This window comes from Adiantum capillus-veneris, chromosome 7 (assembly GCF_014529385.1).
Source record: "Adiantum capillus-veneris isolate H3 chromosome 7, ASM1452938v2, whole genome shotgun sequence".
Classification (NCBI taxonomy): Eukaryota; Viridiplantae; Streptophyta; class Polypodiopsida; order Polypodiales; family Pteridaceae; genus Adiantum; species Adiantum capillus-veneris.
This window is the reverse complement of record NC_140937.1, coordinates 26,384,911-26,393,118: the sequence shown is the minus strand read 5'-3', so window position 1 is coordinate 26,393,118 and position 8,208 is coordinate 26,384,911. Positions and strand designations below refer to the sequence as shown.

The 8,208-nt window shown below is 41.9% G+C and overlaps 2 pseudogenes; both read left to right on the top strand.

Moving 5' to 3' along the window:
• The first annotated feature begins 4,598 nt into the window (after window positions 1-4,598).
• On the top strand, window positions 4,599-5,371 carry LOC147453588 (uncharacterized; annotated as a pseudogene).
• On the top strand, window positions 5,371-6,243 carry LOC147453587 (leucine-rich repeat receptor-like serine/threonine-protein kinase BAM2; annotated as a pseudogene).
• The last annotated feature ends 1,965 nt before the right edge of the window (window positions 6,244-8,208 follow it).

Here is an 8,208-nt window from a genome sequence, read left to right as displayed (position 1 = left end):
TTTCAATATTGTCTGCTCCAAGAAGCGATTTTTGTTTTTTTGTACGTTGTCGGAAGGCAAGGTTGCATGGTTGCGTGGTCCGAAGGTCACCGTCAGCATTTGGGATATAGCCATAGGCAACAAATCCTCGATAAATTCTCGCAGTAAATTCCCACAAAAATTATCGTAGTAAAATCCTACCGCTCGACCCATTACCAGGTAAAATTTCAATGGCATTCTTGAACAGTTCATTGTAAAAAGTGACCCAGTCTCTTGCACATCTCTCCGTAGCTGTAGAAGAAGCAGAACCTTCTGCCCAATGGCAAATACCAGACTTAAAGCCTGATCAAGTATATAAACATCAAAATCTATTTAAACTTAAAGCCGGTACAGTTTATTTAGATAATAGATCAATAGCATCTATACCTATAGATAATCAAATGCATTTCATAAAGCTCACTGAGATCCTGCAACATGGCAAATGTGAAGCCATTAAAAAGGGCTATCACTTTGTTCATCTTGGTTGTGTACAGATAGGAGTAAACCCTATAGTTAATAGAGTATTGAGTATTGATAATATAGATTAATCTAAGTATGTTATTAGCTCTCAAAAACCTATTCCCTCTCATATTGTGCATAAAGCCCCTGCTAAGTTTAGAGTAATGAGAATTAAAGATTGTCAACCTTTTGAAACTTTTGAGAATGAAGACATAACCTTTTGTAGACATTGCTTAAGATTAATGAGTCATACTACCTCATCATGCACTGCATTCTCTTTACTGTTTTGTATGATTGAAGGTAAAGATTTTATTATCTCAGATACTGATAAAGTCTTTATTACCCCTTATGTACTTATGATTGATCACACAAAACCTCGTATTGAAGTGCTTCAAAGTAATTAATTGCATACACAACTTCAAAGCATGCATACAATATCTTCCCCCTCATGGCATACTGATTTAATCGTGCCATCCTCTAAAGAGTTGACATACTTCTCATTCACTAAACCCTCGCTGCATCGTCCGGGTCACCCAGACAAGCATATGTTCTTAAATGTCTTGAAGTTTGAAGAAGAACAGGGTTATTCTTTCGACATTGAACCAGGAAGAGAAGATTGGGAAGCCGCAGAGTCTTTATTACAAGCTTCAAAGCAGCTTGTCGAAGGATGAAAGATATATATACACTACTGCTTGTTGTCATAAAAAATGCAACAATATTTTTGACAACACAGGCAAACCTCGATCTCAAAACCCTGAAGGAGTAGTCATTGAATCAATTGACGTCAGTTGGGAAGAAGATCAAATTGAACCAATTTGGGATATGTCCAATGCCGAAATAGATCAAGAAGTGCAGCTCCCAGTACAAATGGAAAGAAAAGAATCTGCTTCAAAAATGACTACTTTCAATGAAACCTCAGACTTCCAATTTAGCATGGCAAGATTTGAAAGTGCAGCCTCTTCCTTAACAGGAGATTCTTCAATCAATGAAGCCTCTTCCTCAATAGAAGACTCTTCAAGTAGCGAAATCTCTTCCTGAACAGAAGATTCTTTGAGTTACGATTCTGAATCTGAAGACTACTCTATAGGAGATTTCGTATACACATCCTTCAATCCTCATAAACATAAAAAGTATTCCTTAAGAAAAAACAGGATTGAAAAATCAAAAGGAGCTCTTAAAGCAAAACAAGCCAATGCACTAGCATTAGAAAGAATGGTAATACCAGCCTTGGCCAATAGAAGAAAGTTAAGGTGGAACCAACATCATCACTTAGGTCATGAAAGATGCCACGGCTGTGCCAGCACATAGTGACTGGAAAAAAAGCGTGGGCATCTAATCTATAGTGGCATGCTCCTGAAGATTCTACCTAAAGCTAAAGCCACTTTATTGCCTCCACTTGTAAAGCCACTTTGTTCCCTCTCCACTTGTCAAGTCACTTTACTAAAGTGATCGCTTACAACTTACACACTCTCTCTCTCTCTCTCTCTCTCTCTCTCTCTCTCTCTCTCTCTCTCTCTCTCTCTCTCTCTCTCTCTCTCTCTCTCTCTCTCTGAGTATCGCGTTTGTCTGTGTATCACCATTGTGCGAAAATACCACTTGTGATTTTCATCTTAATGCTCAAATTCTTTAAGCTCTTCATCTTAAGCTATAAGAGTGATTAGCAGAAACTCTTCTCTTTCAACACTGTCTGTTCCAAGAAGCGATTGCCGTTATTCTGTACTGTGTCGGAAGGCAAGATCGCGTGGTCGCGTTGTCCGAAGGTCGCCATCGGCATTTGGAATATAGCCATAGGCACGAATACTCGATAAACTCTCACAGTAAATTCTCACAATAAATTCCTACTGGTCGCCCCATTACCAAGTAAAATTTCAATGGCATTCTTGAACATATCATTGTGAAAAGTAATCTAGTCTCCTGCACATCTCTCCATAGTTGTAGAAGAAGCAGAACCTTCTACCCAATGGAAAATACCAGACTTAAGGGTGAAAGCATGTTAACCTATCGCGCTTTTTGAGCCTTATTCCTTGTAAAAAAGCTACTTCAAGATAAGCTTTCCCTTTGTAGTAGGATCCATTGCACACATAGTGTATTTACCTTCTGTCTATGTAATAGAAATACACAGCTTTCGCCTGCAATTGTGTAGTGTGCGTATTTTGGTATCAGAGCCATAGCCATATTAATTTGTGTTTTGCATCTACAAATTAAGTTAGTATACAACTTACACTCTCTCTCTCTGTGAGTATGAATTTTGTTTGTGTATCACCATTGTGTAGAAATACCACTTGTGATTTTCATCTTAATGCTCAAAGTCTTTAAGCTCTTCATCTTAAGCTATAAGAGTGATTAGCAAAAACTATTCTCTTTCAATATTGTCTGCTCCAAGAAGCGATTGTTGTTTTTTTGTACGTTGTCGGAAGGCAAGGTTGAGTGGTTGCGTGGTCCGAAGGTCGCCATCAGCATTTGGGATATAGCCATAAGCAACAAATCCTCGATAAATTCTCGCAGTAAATTCCCACAAAAATTCTCGTAGTAAAATCCTACCGGTCGACCCATTACCAGGTAAAATTTCAATGGCATTCTTGAACAGTTCATTGTAAAAAGTGACCTAGTCTCTTGCACATCTCTCCGTAGCTGTAGAAGAAGCAGAACCTTCTGCCCAATGGCAAATACCAGAGTTAAATCCTGATCAAGTTTATAAACATCAAAATCTATTTCAACTTAAAGCCTCTATAGTTTATTTAGATAATAGATCAATAGCGTCTATCCCTACAGATAATCAAATGCATTTCATAAAGCTCACCGAGATCCTGTAACATGACAAATGTGAAGCCATTAAAAAGGGCTATCACTTTGTTCATCTTGGTTGTGTACAGATAGGAGTAAACCCTATAGTTAATAGAGTTTTGAGTATTGATAACAGATTCATCTAATTATGTTATTAGTTTCCAAAAACCTATTTCCTCTCCTATTGTGCATAAAGCCCCTTCTAAGTCTGGAGCAATGAGAATTAAAGATTTTCAACATTCTGAAACTTATTCTATGAAGAGTACAAAGTCCTTTGACTTTACATTATGGAAAGATTGTCATTTCTTACATTGTTATTCTTCACTTTTGCATTTTCAATCTTATACTTGCCAGCCCCTTCTTGTTGGCCTTGTTCCTTGCTACCTACTGGTTCAGAAGAGGGAGTTGGGGGGAATTTAATCAGACAATTTTTGACATAATGGGCTTTATCACCGCAGTGAAAGCACGCATTAGGCAAGTATTTATAGGTTATTTCTTGATCGAACAGTTCTCCATCATCTGTGAAGATGTCAATGGCAGTGGGGAGATCCCTTGAGATGTCCATTTCTATTAGCACTTGGGGGTGCCATGATGGGACATAGTTAGTCTTCTGTCTCCCCCCTAGGACCTTACCGAAGGTGGCCCCAATCTCAGCTAAGTGTGCATGGTAATGCATCGGTAAATTTGGGAATTCGACCCAGATAGGTTAGTTAACTAAAGCTGAATGTTCCGGGTTAAATTCTTTGTGCCAACGAAACAGACTCAGAGGTGAAGACCTAATGACCCACTGCCCATGGCTTAGCACAGAAAAAGCCATGGCCGCAGTTTTGAAGACGAACAAATAGTGGCTTTTTGGTAACGCCTGAATCGTTTCCACTTCTGCCTCTAAGGGCCCCCACTGATTTCTAATCCAGTTCCTGAGGATCTCCACAGGGGTACGGGGCCCGGCTAGGAGACCTATCAGTGCTCTCTCTTCAAGGTCTTTTTGTTTCTTTCTGATCTGAGAAGCAGGCAGGGTGACGAAGGGCTTACCTCCGAGACCTCGTTGAGTGCCTCCTCCAGCAGCTCCTTCGCCTTCTCTCCCGAAAAGCTCCTCGGGAAGCTTATTTTCTTGGTGAGGGGGCCCTGGTTGATAAGCTTCTTCACCTCCTTCTGCACCTCTTTGGGGATGGTATGACGAGGAGGGGAGACCATTGTCGCCTGTTGAGAATGACGCTTTGAGCTTCTGGGCGAGACCTTGCGGTAGCGCCGACAGGACTTCGTGAAACAGAGCTGCCTTCAGCTGCACATTTTCCTGCGGGGAGTTGTCTAGCACCAGGCTGCGATGAGGAAGGGGGATGGCTGGGTGCCACGCATTAGGGGAAGATGAAATGATATTGCATGCAGATGTGTGTGGAGAAGACATGAGGGGACTGAAGGAGTGGGCGTAACCTTGAGGGTTACGCCTTGCTAGGCTCATGTCTAGTCTAGGGTTAGGCCATCGCTAAGACAGCTCTAGCTCTCTCTTTTTCAACCAATACTATCCTTGTTTACCCTTTCTTCCTTATATTCTAGCCATAACTTCTCATAACTTACTGACTGGAGCCATCCCCAATGAATTTGGCAATTTGCAACATATTCAAGTTCTTGATTTTTCATCCAACAAGCTCTCTGGTACGATTCCACCTACACTTGTAAAATGTGTTGGAACTTACGACATTGAATTTCTCACACAACAAACTACAAGGGCAAATACCAAAGGAGTTGGGCAAGCTCATGAGCCTTGTGTCACTTGATCTCTCCACAAACCTCTTGACAGGGCAGATACCTGCTAATCTCTTGCAACTCAACGTTACTGCTAGCTCATTTGCTGACAATGCCGGGCTTTGTGGCCCTCCACTCGTTGCTCTATGCCCGGAGCCAACTCGAAAGAAGGTTCCAAGGTCAACCATTTTCTTCCTCGCTTGTGGCATAGTGGGTGCCCTGATTATTGCATGTGGCCTTTTTCTATGGTACAGGAGGCATCGGTCACTAGCGCACAAGAAGCGTAGACTCCACCAAGGTATCTACTTTGAAATTGGGTTCCCTAGCTCAATAGCATGGTCATTCTACGAGATTCTAATGCTCTGATGCTTATGGTTAGATTCAAGTAAGACCGCATCTTCATTGAGAGTCACAGCTGAGGAGCTTGATGTTGCCACAGGGGGATTTGCTGATATAAACCTGATAGGGAGTGGTGGAACCAGCAAAGTTTACAAGGCTACTCTCAAGGAGGGGCTAGTGGTGGCTGTGAAGAAACTCAACTAGGAGGATAACCTTGACAAAGCTGACTACTTCTTCCATAAAGGATGCAACACACTTGACAAGATAAGACACAGAAATCTTGTGCGTATATTGAGCACCTGTTGCAACCTCGACATTAAAGCTTTAGTGCTGGAGTACATGCCCAACGGAAGCCTTGAAAAGCTGCTCTTTGAAAATGACAGATACCAACTGAAGTGGAGGAGGCTAATGGACATAGCATTAGATGTGTCACAAGCATTGGTGTATTTGCACCGTGAGTGTGACCCATCCATAATCCACTGCGATTTGAAACCAAGCAACATCTTGCTCGACGAGGTGTATACAGCACATGTCTCCAATTTTGGTATAGCACAGATCCTGAGCCCCGGCAACAATTCCTATTCAGCATCCTACTTCAGAGGATCTGTTGGCTACATTGCTCCAGATCTTAATCTCTCTCTCCACAATTTATCAGCAAGTTTCATCGGCTCATTGAATGTCTTGGCTGCTTTAAATGCATGCACATATACCTGGCACTGTGTTCAGGGTCCATACTGTAGCTCTCTGGTATTTCGGATTTCATTCACTCTTCTTCAGAAACTCTGTTCCTCAATGATCTGTGCATGCCATCTTCAGGCAAGTTTCAAAATCTGCATTAAGGAACCACATCCATCATGCGCACATGGTCGCACCAGGTGTGGCGCGTCATTCCTGGTCTAACTAGCAGCATAGGAATGGCCTTAATCATCCTCAAGTAATGCACTTTGCTTAACATGTGAAAGGGCGAAACATTAATATACCGCATCATGTCCTGTTGCAGAATGCGCAGAACTGGCTCACAATTCAGTGAAGAGCGACATTTACAGCTATGGTGTGGTGCTACTGTGACAGGGAGGCAGCCAACGAGTGAGGTGTTCTACGAGCAAGGCATAGAGGTGAAACGCTTGTGGCCGGACAAATACCTGGTTGCCCTGAACCCCACCTTGCGCCTGGGCGTGGAGGCCGGCAACAAGCAAAAAGAGGCGTTTGACTCGATGGAGCTGGCACTTTCCTGCACTGCTCAGGCTCCCAAACAACGCCCCACCTCCAAAGAGATAGTTCGAACTCTGCTACACATCAAATCCCCCCACAACCGTTCTGCTCAGCTTCCCATACTTATTAGAGAAATGAGTGGGCACACGCGCAGCTTTCGTTCGGCAGGGGACATAGGACAGACGAGCCTATAAGTATACCTTGACGCGCTTTTATTACTCTCAGGGATTACACGCGCAGCTTTCGTTCGGCAGGGCACATAGGACACGCGCAGCTTTCATTCGGCAGGGCACATAGGACACGCGCAGCCTATAAGTATACCTTTATCCAATCTGGGTCTCCCCAATCTCATAAAAATAAAAATTCTTTCAAAACATATTAAGTGCATAAGCGAAGGCTCACGGCAAGAAATGAAAAGATAGATAAAGGTAAAAAAACAAAAGACTTTTTGTGTCCATATAAATAGGTGTTTTTTTACTCTTTTATTTTTTTTTAGCGTTTTTTTCAAAGTTCTCATTAGCTTTTTTTTCTCTCTCTGTCTCTCTCTCCCCCAATGTTCTATTCATCTTTCTTAGGTAATATTGTTTCAAATCTATGTGATTTTGTCATTGCCTATGTTATGTGCGATAGATTAATGCATCATTTTTCTTGTTTGTGAAAGGAATCTTTGAACTAAGAGCACCTTTTAATTTTTTTGAAGCCATTAGAAATATCTTTTAATCATTAGGAATACATTAGGGATTATGGTGTGTAGTCTATGCTTCGTTTTTGTGAGAGATACCTCCCCTCCGGTTTATGACATTTTTAATTAGGACACAATTTATATTACATTAGAGTGTAAAACCAAAAGATAAAGGAGGGAATTTTCACCCCTCTTAACATAGAGTTTAAACCCATGAGCCAAACCACACTAACACATCTTAGCATCCAATGTTACCTCTGAATGTGGATAAATGAAAGTGGACCCATAAGCGACCAAGTGAAAGTAAATATGTCATTCTGGCACACAAAGAAAGAGGAGAGAATAGTAGAGAGTGAAATAGAGTGCACAAAAGACCCCGAGACAACTTTCAATGTCTCAACTAAAATGAAACGCTCATTAACCATGCGTTCATGCTATACATCTATTATATTTCTTTATGAAGATTAAAAAAATAACGAGCAATATGATGTGCCACCAATACTCGTGCGTGCAACAAAATTTAGCAAGAAATAGTGCCATTTTTTTCGCTCGATAGCATCATTTTGTCCGCTCAATAGCGCGCGCGCACACACACGTACACACACACATAGACCTTATACAAGGCCGAGGCTTACTCCACTACAACGTCACTTGTGTGTGTGTGTGTGTGTGTGTGTGTGTGTGTGTGTGTGTGTGTGAGAGAGAGAGAGAGAGAGAGAGAGAGAGCGAGGGGGGGACCACTCCCATGTGACAACATTGTTGTATGTGTGTGTTTGAAAGGGAGAGAGAGAGAGAGAGAGAGAGAGAGTTGAGAGACTACATTGCATGCGTGTGTGCTATGGATGAAGGGGTTACCTGCTCCATTGGTTGGCAATGCCTAACGTTTCCAAGACACAATTCGTTCTCTTTAAGAGAAATCTGAGATTTTTTCCCCCTCACTTGTGGCTTTGAGCTCATGCCTCATGGCCTAT